The sequence below is a fragment of the Apteryx mantelli genome, chromosome 9 (genome assembly GCF_036417845.1).
Source record: "Apteryx mantelli isolate bAptMan1 chromosome 9, bAptMan1.hap1, whole genome shotgun sequence".
NCBI lineage: Eukaryota > Metazoa > Chordata > Aves > Apterygiformes > Apterygidae > Apteryx > Apteryx mantelli.
In genome coordinates this window covers 8,703,231-8,719,578 of record NC_089986.1, presented here as the reverse complement: position 1 = coordinate 8,719,578, position 16,348 = coordinate 8,703,231, and positions in this window count along the sequence as shown.

Here is a 16,348-nt window from a genome sequence, read left to right as displayed (position 1 = left end):
GAGTGTCTGGCACTTGAAATATTGCTTTTATTGCTGGAGGTCCATGACTGTGGCTGACCTCTGTCATTAATAAAAAAAATAAAAATAAAAATAAAAAAATTCTGTGCAATAATTTTAAACTGTGCTCCCAGGAATAGACACAAATGTTTTGAGTATGTTTAAGCTGCATTTTTCGTTTAGCAATGCATTTGTCAATTGCACTGAATTTAAATCTGAAAGTCAGAAGTGATTCTTGATAGTACTTTTGTATTTTAATATGAACAGTTTATTCATTTTCATAAAAGTTATTGGATGATTCTTTCAGCCAATCTAAAGAATTGTGGTGGAATTCTGTGACATAGCTGCAAAACCTCACAGCCATGTTTTAGGGTATTGCCATTTTCCTCTTTCTCAATCATCAGCTGTTTTGGTTGTAATTCTAGTTGCTTAAGCATAGTATCACATATTCATAAATAGATAATACAGAGCTTCGGTATCACAGGTCCAGGGTTTTCAGGTGCTTGACACGTAGTCCAGGAACGTCAGATCTGTTGACTTGAATGCTCTGGACACGCAGGCTAAGACCCCCAAACCTAGTGTTAAAATCAGCAGTGCCCCACTGTAGTGGAATTAGGCCAGTTTCCACTAGCAAAGGATCTGGCCGATAGATATTTTATTGTTGTCCTTTACTAGCATGCCACAGTGCTGCTCCTGCTCACACCTCTTCTTGCCTCTTGTTTTATACACTGTTAAATGCATGCATGCAAGGTGTGCTAGGTTCTGTGATTATGTGAAGCAAAAAAAAAAAAAAAAGGGAAAAAAAAAAGAGAACCATGACATTAATTATTATATTGTATAGCACAAAGACCTCGTATTCAATAGAGTGAGGTAGATTATCCAAATTGTTCCTTTAAATTGAATATGCCAAATGTCAGTAAGACCCTAATTTTGTATAAATGTATGCACATGCTTAATTTTACATACCGACTAATTATATTGCGCTTGTTTCCTATGTGTAAAGGCAAACGTGCGTAAGCCTTTGCACACGTTAAAGTTACTATTTTTTCCAGTTCAACAAGTTAATGGGCAAATAGAGGATAAAAGGAAGGGGAAAAACTGGGCTCAGAGTTAGTGACAGAATAAGAAATGAACTGCTCTTGAGTTTGCTTTCTATGCATCGATTTCAGAATCCCGTTTCTCATTTCCGCATAATTAGGTCCAGGTTTTTGTAGAGTTCCTCTTCTCCTATTTTGACTTTTACTTTTTCTGCATTTTTAAATTGATGTAAAGATTCCCAACCAGTGGACTTTTTAGTGTAGTTAAGAGAATATCTAGGTCCTCATAAAAGCTTTTTTAGACTCTTTGTAATGTTGATAAACTCAGTTTATTCTGGGACTACAATTGTGCAGGGTTACTTAGTGTGTCTACGAGACGATTGGAAATCTTCTATGAAACACTAAAAGTGCCTCTTTTTCTGGGTTGGGTGGAGGGAGGTAATAGTTACCAGTCAGAATGACATGGCATTTTGGAGCATGTTTCTTGATTTCATGACACTTTAATGCATCTTGAGAGAAAGGCCAAAGATTTCTACCAATTTTAATTAATTTTCGTTGAAAAAGCACTCCTTTTTCCTTACACTGCTTACCTCATGCTAGGGTATTTAATGGGACGTTGTACCCTTAAAATGTTCTTTGTGTTTAGGAAGAACAGTAGAGGGAATAGGGTGGTTGTGCCAGTTTGCCGACAGAGCAGTCTTAGCAGCCGATGCATTTGATTCTGCTGAATGAAGGAATTTCATTAAAATTGCAAACTGGGCTTTTCAGCTTGTAAATAAAAGGTTGTCTGTTTTTGTCTGTTTAGCAAAGAGGAGCCTTGGGACCCAATTTTCCAATCTTTACTTAATCAGAAAACCCATTTTCTTTCACTTTGCGAGAAAACTTTGCCAGAATAAACATTGGAGGGTTTGGGTCTGTGCGATACCGTACTGCATGCCACCTAGGTATCATGAGCCACATCTCACTTGAGGGAAAAACCTCCTGTTGACTTGAGTAGGAATTTTGCCAGAGCAGGGCCTGCCGGATTTAGCCCAGTATTCCTTTTTCTTTGGCAAGCGTTATATCTTCCAGCTTCCGAAAGTCCCCTAGGGCCTTTCCCCGGCGGGATCGGTTTCACACTCTCCAGAAGTCTGAAGAAAGCAGAAGCAACATTGTGGCATGTTCGAAGCAAATACTGGCTTCGGGAGACAGCAGTAAATCTCCATCAAGCTCCCTGACGTTTTCCCGAGGGAGGGAGCCATGGAGCAGTCTTCACTCCTCCCTCTAGAGCAAGCTCTGAAATACCACGTTCTGTGAAAGTGTGACTGTCTTCACTGTCAGTCTGATCGAAGGCAGACAAAACAACAGGAAAATCTGCCGTTTCTTACAAATTGCAGATTTAGTGTTAATAGTGCTTCAGATCAGTAGTTTTGAGTACATGATTCTCTTTCTCTGCCTTTAAGTTTGAAGCTTGACAATAACTTAAGGCATGTTTTGTTTTGTTTTTTTCTTTTTATTTTTTTAAATAATCATTCATTCTTACTTCATAATGTTTTTCGACATTTGTGGGTAAATTCAGGAAAACAGTCTGCATGTTGTTGCTAGTCCAGTGTACTTTGCAATCTTGTCCTCAACAGACTGCGGTGTGCAGATCAGTAATTCTAGAATACAGAAGTAATTTTTTTCTCTCTCTCCTGACATTGACATTGTAGTTGTAATGGTTTCATTTGGAGTTACAAATCCTTTGGGTCTAATTCTGTGAGCCTACCTATAGCACTGGATTAAAATGTCTGCATCATTTCTTCAGTTATCCAGTTAAATTACAACTGTTGTAAAAGTGTAAACCAGCCCATGACAGTTTTTTGTACTTGTTTAAAGGACTTTTATTGTTCAGTTTTCATGATTATTGTCTAAAGAAGACTGATATAGATGTTCTATACTGTCCTGGACCATGTTAATTACACTTTATGATGTATTTTGGTTCTACATCACAATGATTTGTCCCCAAGGCCCTTATATCCCTTCTAGGCACATTTTCTGTTGCAGTTTCCCTTTGCATTGTATTGCTTTGACAACTGTAATTTGAATCAGATCTGAAAGAGGTCCAGAATAAAATATATTTTGATATTATCTTGGCTGAATGTTATATAACGGTAACTTTAAATGCTTGGTGCAGGGAATTTACAAGTGATTAGGTTGGGAAAGCCTAGACCACGGCGTTATTTTTGTGTTTGCTTTGACGCATTGTAAGACAACAGATAAGAAGCAGTTAAGAGTAATACGCTCTGCAGCTGCACGCTCCTTATGAACCCACAGTGGATCCTCTGAGAGCAGTGAAGCTATCCTCAGCCTTCATTTACAGGTATGTGCTTGCTTTACACCAAGTGCTTTCTCACCGGCGTCATCTTTGTGTTCCCTGTACGCCTGTGAGAAGAAATGAAGTCTAACTAACGTACGCAGCTACGCTCCAGATGTGTGAAAGACTGCTGGGGGCGGGGGGAAGAGGCTCCTATATGGTTAGGCAGTTTCACTTTAGAGAGATCCGTTCCGATGGAGTGATTCCACTTGGTTACGCAAAGGAATGCTATTCCCGTTACTGTATTTCAGGTGCTTGAGGCCGTCTGGAATTGCACGTGAAATGATATGCATCCATCTGTACCTAATGAGGTTTTAATTCCTGTAGAATGGTGGGTCATGTCGTAATCCACAAGGGGAACCTAGATGGTTTATTTCCAGTGTCACTAGAAGTTTAAGGTGGAATTACTGCTTTGTCATATAGTGCATGTATTTGCTATAAAACATTCAAAAATAATGGTTTTCGATCCTCATTTTACTGTTGAAGTTAATGTAAGTGCATTATAAAAATCAATTTATTTTCATATGTTGAAACTGCTTTTGGAAAGTCATGAACTAATGAATTGAAAATAGAGGAGGGACTATATTTAAAAGCCTAAAACCAGTCTTGAATTCCATTCACCTTGCATCTGAGTGCTCATCAGGACTTCTCTGTCGTTGTTTGACTCTCGAGAGCGCAATATTGAAGCAACGTAATGTTTTTGAGGCAGATTGTTCATGCTAAATAATGTTGGTACTGTGTTAGTACTAACTAATGGAGAAAGCTTATGCTGCTTGAAATTTCATGAGCGGAAATGCTCCGCTCTGAGTGTGACCACCCTGAGCTGCATGAACCTCAGTGCAGTGGTGGAGTGAGTAGACACTACACTTGCACAGTAGTTATACCAGTTTCTACTACATAAGGAGACAATATCATGGGGGCTCTCTGAATATCCCAGACAGGTTCCTTATGTCATACTATCTGGGTTGAGGAAAATGGCCAGGACTTTACTAAGCACTGCAGACTCCTGCTGAAGGACTGTGCCACAGAGGCAACTACGTTCTTTAGTGGATGGCCTGTAGAGCATCTTAAGAAGTGTCATAGAGGTCAAATGCTTCTGACTTACTGTTTTCTTGTTTCCATGGATATTTTCTGGCTTGTTGCAGATGATGAGAACACTGATTTGTTACTTCAAGCTAGCTGCATTTTGAGCCCTTTGGATTAATGTGTTCTTGAACTTTTCAAGACTTCTTCACTGATCTGGATGACAGCTCAGAGGTTTAGTGTTTCTGCCCTTTCCCAGCATCAAAGGTCCCTGAATTCTGCTGGGCCTCTGCTCACAGTGATGCTGAGGCAAAGCTGCCAATGACTTCAGTGCAAGCAGACCTAGGCGAACACTTTTCAGAAGAAATGTTGGTAGAGAAAGAGGGTTTCTCTGACAAATATTAAGAATCCATGTATTTAAAGTTATATTTTCCCCATTTCCACTATATTAAACTGCCTATGCAACAAATCTAATGCAACATTTGCTCTTCTTGCATGCTGTCCCAGCTTTGGTAGCAAAAAGTTAAGTTTGTAGGCTTCATTCAGACAGCTTGGACCCTGCTTCAAGTGTTTTCTTTGACTAGGACCTCTGAAGGCCTAGGACCAACCCTTTACGAAATGCTAGGCACGGGGGAACAGGCGAAATGTAGGTTATCTAAATATGGCTGTTGGTTTTCCAAAACCATATTGGGTCTTATGATCTCTTTCTTCCTCACAGAAGCATGATTTGCAATTACAAACGCTACTTGGAGATTAATGTCTGTTAGCTGTTGTATTTTAAGTGCATTGTGGTTTTACACTTTATATATGTTGGGGAAAAAAATTTAATATAAGAATCATGCATTTCTAATATTTAAATTAGACCTACATGATCTGGCATATCCCTTAATTACTTATAAGTGAATCATTTTATAAGATAGTAAATTATAGCTTCAGGAAAATAGTGAAGAATTGTGCTTAGTTTACTTTTAAAACTATATGAAAGTTTCACATTTCTCTTTATTGCCACATCTCATCTATTTTCAATTTGCTTGAATACTACAGCAAAGTCAGATGCTGATTAAGTGGATAGGAACAAGCTGCTTTCTAGCAGTAAGTAATTTACAGCCAGAAGCCAATTCCCAAGGCAAAGAAATAGGGACGTGGGTAGTTTGTTGCAATTGCTTTGTTTACCATCTCATGCTCAAATTAGTAAATTTGCTGTGTGTGCACTGAATTAAATATTTTATCCAGAATGGAATATTCTAAATATTTTATTCTATGAAATATTCTGTTTCTATTTCACAATAGAAAGTTCAGTTTATGCAGCTAATCGTACAAGAATATAACTTTTATAGAAAGAAAAGCGAAATTAAAACTTTTTGCACTGCGTGCTTTAAAGTGGGGAAAGTTCCTGTCTGGGAACCATTTGAAATGTCAGTTAAATTAGGGGTGTAGTTTATCATTGTTTCTGGGGCAACCAGTATGCTTCCAAGTTTGGGTTTTAGGTGTGTGATTTCTTATCGAGGGCACTCAAGTGTGAAATACTTGTTGACCCATTTATTTATTTCCTGCCTTATTACTGTTCACTTGACTGGATGGACAGATCAACTCAGTGTTTCCATCAAATGCTCTTTTCGTTGCAGGCAAGTTACGCTTCTGAATTGGGCTAAAAAATATCTGTGCTGATAGTACTCTGTTGGTTTTAACATCAGACATTATCACCGTTACAACCATTACATGGTTTTCTGCGTCCTTCGCAGCTGGACCACTTTTTACATGCACAGATACAGGAATTAGAGTTCTGCTCATAAGCTTTTCAGTCATTTCACTCCACTCTATTTAGGAGGACTTTTAATAATAATGACCAAATTGAATACTTTTGCTTTTCTGGGTTCTGTTAGAAAATAATGAGGTTATCAAGTAATGAAGGCAGCAAGGGGAAATGACTCTGGAATCACAGGACTAGCAGAGAGCTCAGCAGTCAGCCAGGCCAGCATACGGCCCGTTTCTGACAGACATCTGCTAATCTGGTATTAAAGGCTTTCCTGAGCGATTTATTCCAATATTATGATGACCTTAATATTAAAACAGTTTGCCATCCAATTTGAATCTTCCTTGTTGCAATTCAAAAACTTCTTCTTTTGCCCAACCTGAATGTGGGGAAAATAAGCTGTTTCTTTGTTCGTTGCAGCAGCCTTTTGCATGTTTGAAATCTGTTACTGTATCTTCTCTTCTTTAGGCTGAGCCATCCCCAGTGCATCTTAATCAACTGGTCAACACCAGCTGCTCTTCTTGACAAACAATCTAATGAATACTGAAATAAGAATCTTGTTTATAAGAAATATGGTCACTGGCACTAGTGAGGCAGAGAGGGGGAAAACTGAAAATGAAATAAGGCCCCTAGCTTTGCAATTCTGGTATAACAAATAGGAAAAATGGCTCAGTAATTTATGGGTGGGTGCTACTGATGCCCCAGCAAAGATGGGACCCCGTTGCTCTTGCAAGTTTTACATAAAAACTTTTTTTTCCCTCTTCTGCAGGGCTTAGTTTCCGCTGTTACCCCTTCCTGTTTTTCAGCTAGTGACAGGAGTTGTCCAGAGTTGAACAGCAGGTCCTTGGCAAAGCTAGGAGTAAAACTCAAAATTCTCTACTCCAAAGGCATATCCAGTCTCTAGAATAAAGTGTTTCTACAGTGTTAATAGAGACTCAGTCTTGAGACTCCACTTGAAGACTATGGATTGGTCTAGCTTTTCAGCTATGAGTAGACAGGCTTGTAGATGCTGTTCATCATTCTTTTCTTACATATGTTCCTCAGTTTCTTTAACAAGGATGCATCTTACGTAAGAAGCATCATCCCCCTTGGACTCGGTGGTCTGCCTTATCTCTGTCGCTTCAGACACCATGAAGTAGGACAGAGGAATTCCCTTGAAGGTTGTATCTGCTCCATGGGCTTCCACCTGGGACCACCCTCCCGAACCAATACTGCTATAAAGGTGGTCCAGAAATAGTGAAAATGGGGAACGGCAACCTGTGAAATTGAAGATGTAAATGATATCTGCATTGAAACAAAGCAAAATAATGAATTCATAAAGCGCTCCAGTGATATGCTAATTGGTAAAAGTACCAAGAAAGAATTTTTGCTGCTTTATATTAGACATTCTTTCAGGCAGTAAATGTTTTCTAATACGATAAAAATATATTTGAGGCAAAGTTGCTTCTATCTCATGGTTGACTTGCATATTCCTGATTTCTGAACACACAGCTATTTTGTCTCACAAGCAGCTTATTTAAATAGACCAATGTCACAAGGCTTCAGAAATAACCAAATCTACTGCAAATTAGCTTTGAAAGCATACCACTTTATATATATTAAGAACTGGAGAACCCCAAACATCTGTGAACTAACCAAGATTTCTTTTCTCAATTGAGACTATATATAAATAATTCCAATTTAAACGGTGATTTTGAGGGAAAAACTGCAAGTTGTAAAAAACAAATATCTGAAACTACTCTCGAGTGCTCCATTTAGTGGTCACAGCTGGTTGAAGCCCTGACAGCTATGAAACAGCCCTTGAAAGGCCACCAAAACTGTCAGTTCTAGACGTACTAGTTACATGGCATCCACCAGTGCTAGCCAAGATAACGTACTGCCCACGTTCCTGGGTGCAGGGCCAGTTAAGAGCGGCCGAAAGGAGAGGTACAGCTGCCAGCCACGTGCGCATTAACCCCCTTTGTGCCTGTTGTGGCCTTCAGCTGCGAATGGATGTTCTGCTCCCCGTGAGCTGGCTTGGCTCACAGGCCCTGCAGAAGAACACTGGCTGGCTGGTTTTGTTGTGTCTTTTTGCTTACTTGTTTGTTTTTTCTTTCCAGGATGGAGCAGCAGAGGTGGAGGGAGCAGGATCACCCTTCAGCAGGGCGGGCTGTTAGACCAGCTCCGCTGCCCCATCTAACTGCACCCGCAGAGAAAGCCAGTGCCTGCCCTGAAGACCTTACGCTCTCCAACGGCAAAGCAGTGAGATGCTCTCGCTGAGTCGGAGAGCACCGGGACTGCAGCAAACCGAGCGAGTGCCCTCGCTGCCAGAGCTGGGCAGAGGCACACACGGGCATGCTCAAGCATAAACCTTGGCTTAAATACGCAGGCAAAACACTGCTGTTTTCAAGAGGAGTTGAAACATGCCGAGTTTTCTGGAGTTATTCTTAGGTAAATAGGCACCTGAGGGTGCTCTCGTGTCGTTCTACATGAGGTATGTGGGACATGACTGAAAACATTGGTGGAGAGGTATAAATTGTACTTTCAGTATACAGATGAGCTCCAGCTCCAGGTTAGTATCTGCTCAGTTCTTGCCTGTATTTGGAGAGCAACTTGAATCCCTTCCTTTTAGAAAGTGAGGTGTGACTGAGTCTGCTGCTGCCATGGGCAATAAGCCAGAAGAAAACTCAGCTCCTTTATCAGCCCTAATTGCGAGAGTGATTTTAAGGATCCTAAGAGTCTCAGCAGAGGTGGAGGTGTGTACTGTATTCTCAGTTGCTCCTGTGTCCCCAAGGAGAAGTGGAAACTAGAGGAGGGTCTTTCATTAGCTTTTTTTTTTTTTTTTTTTTTTTTTTTAAATCACTGCCGCTGAGCAAGAAGGTCGTGTTATTTTCCCATTAAATTTGTGCCTCTCCACTGTTTTCCAAAACTTGTTACTCTGGTTAGGAGCGCTGCAGCAAGAGCATGGTAGGCTGTTAAGTGTTTCATGTCTAAGAGCTGGCCTGGACTCTGTACTCTGAACTGGCTTCCCCCCTCCTTTAGTAAAATCTCCGGATCTTTGGTTCGTGCCATATGTCGTAGCAAAGCCCCTAAGTAGTTCCTGGTCAACTGAAAGATTTTTTTTCCCTTTTCCTTTCTCTGGCGCTACTGCAGTAGTTGTAGTTAGCGCAGGATTCCCGCGTAGCCGCGGTCCTTGCGGCGGGAGCAGGAGCAGCCGGCAGAGCGCTGTAAGCCCGGCGCCCGCAGCGAGCGGCACAAGGCAGGTCCTGCTGCCAGGCTTCTCCGCAACGCTCGCCTCATCTTCAGCACCGCTTCCAGAAACCCAGGTGACTTGGTCCGGACTAATAGGGCCAGGTCTCAAGCTGCAGGTGTGTAACTCTAAGGTTTTCTGTCGCCCCTTCTGACCCAGAGGGTTGCGGCTTGTACTCAATTTCCCAGTGTTTAGCTAGTAAACGTATAGAGTGATTTTTAAAAGAAAAATGCAGTGATTTGTGTATTCCAAACTAAACTATGAATAGGAAACAGAAAAGCTTCTTGGAATGGGAGCAAATGTAGTCAGTAAGATTCAGGACATAAGTGGTTTTATTATTTCCCATTTCCTGTAAGTCAATTTGCTGTACTTCCAGCCTTCCTTCTCTCTATACAAAACAGCAGCCGGAGGAGTCATTAAAACAAAGATTGGATCCCAAGATTGCCTATAATTCAGATACTTCAGTGATAGAAAAATGTATAGTTTCAAGAGAAAGCATGTGCAAGAACCAAATCTCACTAAATTGCGGAGATGTTAGTTTCTTCAAACCAATCCCTCTGTGCTTTAGAGGAAACAATTTACTACTTTAGTAAATAAACACAGCTGTTAAAAAGTTAAGATTAGCCTGTCAGATTCATCGTCCTCAGAGTAAATGATAGTGTACAGGCCTTTGCTGTCTGCAGAAGCAAAGATGCCAGAGTATGCCACGAGCACTGAAAAGGGAGACTGAAAGGCAGATGCGGCAAATGACGCATCGGGGCTGTGCTCCTTTCTGCTGATGGGTCGATAGATTGGTTCTTTTGGAAGTAGCCTGGTGTTAGAGCAGGCACGCGCGTGTGTGTGCACACCTGCACATGTGGGTAAGGAGAAGAGCAAGGTTAGGACGTGATGAAGAGTGCCAGGCTGTCAGCTTTGCAGAACGGACGGGAAACTCCCAAAGGCACAGCTGGCGTTGGAGACTGGGGCCAGCTACCGCGTGCTTGGAAACCTTCCTCTCGCTTTCTTGGTTTAGCTTGGGAACAGGCAAGATACTCCCGCAAGGTACTCTTCTGCCTCCCTTGGTCCACATCCAGGCATTAAATGCCTGGTTTTAAGTGGTGCCTATATAAGATTAATAGCAAAGGCGGCCTCCTAACCAACAACAGGAAGGTGTATTTGAGCAATTCGCCCGCATTCGCCCTTCTCTTCATAAACGTTGTGCCCCAGAAGGCTGGAAGGAGTTTTCCTCCTTACTACTGCAGATACTTCTAGGGTGGCTGAATCCTGGCTCCATGAAAGTCGATAGCAAAAATCCTGGGAACGTCCATACAAGCAAGATTTCATCCCCATCCAATTCATTGACTTTGGATTAAAAAATTCGTTATGGTATTTGGCACAACCTGTTTCTCTGACAGCGACTGCAATTCTCCATTAAAATTCACTGTTTTCCTGCCATTTTTCAGTGGTTTTCATGCTAAACTGTGCTACGCGCTTCCCTAAAGCCATGGTTTAAGTGCACAGTAGGGAAAATGCATGTTTTTCTTGCTTAGATGGGAAGACCTCAAACTCGTACACCTGGAAGATAACACGGTCCGTGAGTTATTCTGACACCACTAATTTGTGGAAGCGTCAAATTCCTTTTTAGCTCATTGCCTTCCCTCCGATCAGGCAGCGTGTGGCTCTGTGCATCTGCCGGTCGGTGGTGTGAGACTCTCAAAGAGCAGCCGCTGCCCGGCAGGAGAGAAGGGGCCCGTGGCACCCGCGCTCGCCCTGGGTCTCGGGAGCAAGCGCTCTTGCCTTTCTCTAGCCCTAAACACAGCTGGTGAGGGAAGGGGGCAAGCTCAGGCGGAGAAAGGTAGCGTAAAGGAAGGATGGAGATGCATGGGAAAGGAAGTAAATTATAGCACGAGAACAAGGTTGAGAATGGAAGAGAAACAGGAAAAGCATGTTGGACAAGGGAGGAAAATGGCACAAAAGGGCCAGGAAGGAGGAAAGAAACCCCAGTGCTGAGAAAGAAGTAGAAGAAGTTTCTCAGGGATTACACTGCAGTGACAAACTTTCATCTTTTGAATACAGAAATAAGAGGCTGATGTCTTCTAGCAAAAAGTTTGTTATTCAAATATCTCCATGTCAGTAGCAAAACACTAATTCAAGCAGTCAGTTTTGTTTCATCTATTTTATAGTAGCCCAAAACACTCTCCGTACGTGCCCGGAGCCGCTAGGGAGACCTTTTGCTTCATCCTTCCTCCTTGCTCATCCTGCCTACACCTAAGAGTGTACAACTAAAGCTCTGTTGTTTTTTCTGTTTGTTGCATGTCCTCAGCAGTAATGTTGTTCACTGGCCTGTCTCTCCGATGGGCCGGTTTAAATTCCTGTATCTCTTGCCTTCTTTGGACAAGTGCTGAGTTAGTGGTTTTCTCTTCCAGCTGGTTTAAGAGATTGAGTTTCCTTAGAGCAGTTTATCTCTAAGACTATCTGAACTCTTAATCCTATAGTTGAAAACACTAATGACCCACTCCCACAGAAGTGGTTGAAACCTTAAAACAGACGTAGCTGCAGCTTCCTCTCAGTTAGAAATGCAGCACTGAGTTGTGCGGAGTGTGCGCGCTTACAACTATCTACCCATGCAGGCAAAAGCTTTCTTGCACAGCAAAGAGCTGGCCGCCTCCACCAGCTGGAAGGTCCTCCAGCAGTGGAAGGAAAGGAGGAGAGGGACACGGGCCGGAAGGAGGTGCATAAAGATACTTTAACCCTTGAGGTTCATGAAGTGTTCCTACATGTGCCATATCTTGCATAGACCACAGGGGAAACTCAAACCGACAGATGCCGATGCACATAAACGTGCACGTGAGTGCCACCTCTGGCACGGGCAGGTTGCCGCCAGGCCCCTGGGTGCTGCTCAGGGTGGATCCCCCCTGCGACACGCGTGTGCTCTGCTGCTGCCAGCAAGCCACAACCTCTGCCTGGGCTGGGTAACGGCAGGTGGAATAGGCAGCAGGGTTTGAGGGGTGTAGACCCGGGGATGAAGCCCCCCAGGAAATAGTCGCGCTCTTTGCTGGTGCGGTTCCTCGCTGCCGGGTGTACAGCACGTGGCTGGCAGCAGCCGGTCGAGGGCTTCGGTTTACGCTCGCCGTTAGCACATCGGCCTTTCTCTCTGCAGCCCCCCCAGGGTTTCGCAGGCGAGGGGCGCTGCTCCGGGAAGCAGAGACGGTGCAGCCCAGCTGGCAGGTCTTGCATGTCGTGCTCCTTGCTGAGCTCTGGCTTCGGTCTGCGCGTTTGCTTCCCTCCAGAGCAGACCCTGGAGGCTGAGGGAAGAGCGCGGCTTTGCGCGTGCAGCAAATCCTGATGGCCAGCTGCTGCCGAGAGCCGCCGGCACTTCCTAGGACTTCCCGCCAGCAACAGGCTTTGCGCGCTTTAAAGAAGGGGAAGCAGGTGCCGAGAGGATTTTCAGCCATTAATCAAATTGTCTGAGTGCTGGGTAACCTGTTCGGTGACACGCCTGTGTTTCCATACGACAGCAAAGCTGGTAGTAGTCCTTTGCATCCACTGAAGGTGTGATTTCATGCTGAAATACCTACCTCAGCACCCCTATTTCACTGTAAATTATTAATGCAAACAAGGCAATTTTTTTTTTTAAATCTCTGAGCTATTAATTAAGGTAAACCTCTGGCTGGAATAGGATTTGTTTATCTAGTCAGCTATTTAGCAAAAATTGAAGAATTAACCAATTGTCTTTGCACTGAGGCAAGTAGTAGCTTAAAAGTTACGGGTGACACATCTTGCTTTGTATTCATTCCTTGCATTCTTCATTTGAATGAGGATTTGGGTGTTTTACATTTCTTTTGAGGGTAGAAAGGGATATCCATTTAATCATGCTTAGATGCTCATTTTGGAATATCCATATAAAAGTGCATAGGATAAACATCCATGATCAATATACAATGTAAAAAACAAACTGATCAAATGATTTATCTAAGTGATGCCAGTCAGATTTTTCTGAGATACAAGTTGACTATTTGAGAAAACGAAGTTGTTCTATTCCACTAGAAAATGTAGTAATTACTTATGGGGCTTAATTATTCCAAATGTTAATGCATTGCTGCTCTTGCAGCTGCTGGCAGAGAAGGGCTCCTTTCAGGCGGTTGTATGCATGCTAATGAAACCCCAAGATTTGTTATTTTGGCTCTTACTCTTGTGCTGCTACTCTAGCTGTTTGTGGCCCTGGAATAATTACATCACAGAATCCCCTATTTAGTGGAAACAAAATATTTTGATGACAAACATGTTTCCGGCTAGAAGCTGTGAGGCCTGATGTGAATTCAGAGTGTGCTGTGAAGACAACCATGGAGACTTGTTCTAGAAATCAGATGTGCCTTTAAAAAGTATTGGAGAAATGACCCAGGCAGTTTATTTAATTTTTTAGTTATTGTCATTCAAAATGCCTACGGGAGATAAAGTTCTATTCTCCTTCTGTCTTAGAGCCTTACAATTCCAGAGTCTTTTATGGAAACTCGGACATGAGTTATGCCTGTGGGATCTCTCGTGAGTCCAAGCTGATGTTTAAGGCACTCGTACCTCATGACCCAAGTCTTTCTCTAATAGACACAAGCTTTGACTGTAACTCTTTGTTCAGTTCTCAGGTTCTGTTGCATTTATGGACCCATCATCGTGCCTAGTATCTGCTTAAGGGACCACTTTTGACTTCCATGCTTTTGTGTTATTTAAAGTAGAACCACCGGTGCATCCATTGCCTTAAGCATCAGTACAATGTATTTAACAGGTCTCATTTTTATATCCTTGGTCGTACAACAACCACTAGGAAACGGCCCCGTATCCTTCTATACGCACCAGCTCATCTGTTCTGCATAGGCCGTTTGTGCCTTATTACCTCATTTCATGGCTGCTAGTCTTTAAAAGCAAAATACAAAAAAACCCCTAAACATACCAGAAGCCAGCCTCTGCTGCTGCTACTTTCCAAGCCCTGTTCAGACATCCCACATCTTACGCAGCTCTCCGGAGGTCTGTAATTAGCTAGCAAAGCCTTGTGCTTCGCTCTCCGTTCTCTGCGCTGAGACAAAGCTGCTGAGTCTATGTTCTTTTTGAATATAATAGTAATAAAAAAAAGACTCTAAAGGAAAAAGATCCTGTTCCCATGCACGGTGTGTCTGTTTGGGGCAGTTTGATGTCTTATTTTTATTATAAATATAATTGAATTTCCAATAGTTACACATAAACAACTGTTGGCTGGGAATAAAAAGAAGTAGACGTATGCTAATCGAAAGCTCTGATAATTACACAATCTTCAAATTAATTAACGAGCCAAAGGCAGCCAAACATTAGCATTTAGAAAGCGCTTTGCTGCATTAACCACTAATGAGTTCATTTAAATCTATCATGCAACCCATTCTGGAAAGCATGAGCCATATTTAATCATATTCAATCAGATTTAATAATGAAATTCTTAACACCAGGCATTGTTGATTGCAAAATTACCATAGAATTTTACTTGTTAAATACAGGGGATAAGATATTGGTATTTACTGTTAACTGAATCATACCTTGAGAGAGAGAAAGAGATGTGGAAATAAGATACACGTGTCCAGGTAAGTATATTCTTAAAATAAGTGGCTAACGTCAAAGGGATTTGGGTGTAGCTTCATTCATTGCTTTTCTTTTCATTTATAATTAACCCATACAAGTACACATTACTTTTGAGAAATGAATAAGTAATTTCCAAAATATGCTTGGGAATTCTGTGATCAAAAAAAATAATTTTAGTTTAACTATTTCGTATTTTCAACCTATGCAATTGTAGTGCTGCTATTTATTGGCTCACTTCCGCTCTCCACTTCATTTCTTCAGAGCTGGAATAATGTGAGAGAAGCCACAGGAGTTTCTCTGCGTTTAAAATAGAGTAACTCATGTGGAACCTCCGTCCGTTGCCTCTTTGCAGTCAGTCTAATTTCTGGTCCCATTGAAATCACAGCGTGCTTTGTCATTGGGCTTAATAGAGCAGATAAATCATTATCAGGTCAGAAAGCAGACTTCTTTCGTTGAAGTTAGTGGAGTTACTAAACTCGAGACAGTCTTTTGGATAAAATATCTTCCGATATGAAATGTTTTGTTTAGCATTTCAGCCAGATAGAGCTGTTTCGATAAAAATTTCAACTCAACAATTTCTTGCATTCGAGGCACATCCAGCAGCCAGTGGTTAGCTTGCCCACCTGAGATGTGGTGGGCAGAGGTCAAAACACCAGCCAGAAAGCTCTCCTGGCATGGGAGTCTTCTAGTTTTTCATTAAAGGTTTTGAAAGGACGCACATCTTTAATTTTAATAGTGGATATTTGGTCCCCAGGGCAATGGAGATCAGCATTGGACCCCCCAAGACTGTACTAGTAACCTGGTATAGTAGTCACTGGTGATAAAATTAGAATAAGAGTAACAAGAATGGCTTATGATCCTAAAAAGATGCTATGGGACTCTCCATGGGTCTTGTTCACATCTGTTTCTTTGGGGACAATTTTATTAATAAACAGAAGATGAAAAAGAGACTGAGAGTGGCACAAAATCTGGTAAGAGTAGTCTGTCCAGCTTTCTGCGAGTTAGTAAGGGAGAGGATAACTGATAGTCCCTCTATCTTCCCTCTAAGTTATCCTTTGGGATTTCTGTAAAATGGCTTAGATGATGTCTGTCTGAGATCTCTCCTCACTGTTATACGATGTTTGTTCAGGTGATTGCTAATGGTTGTCTCCCGTCTGTTCACCAAGCCTTGGAATTGGAAGATCTAGCAGTGTATACACAGGGGTGATCAAACTTTCTTTTTTTATTGAAAAAGCAAAGCTGGAAGATTTTATTTGAAAAGGAGAGGTTTTCAGCCTGTAGGTCTTGGAGTGGGGTCAGAGGTTGTTTCATTTTCTTTCTGAAAAATTGGATATTTCCAGAAAAATGAAATCCTCTCCCCAATTAAAAAAGATTTATTAAAAAACATCTCTAGT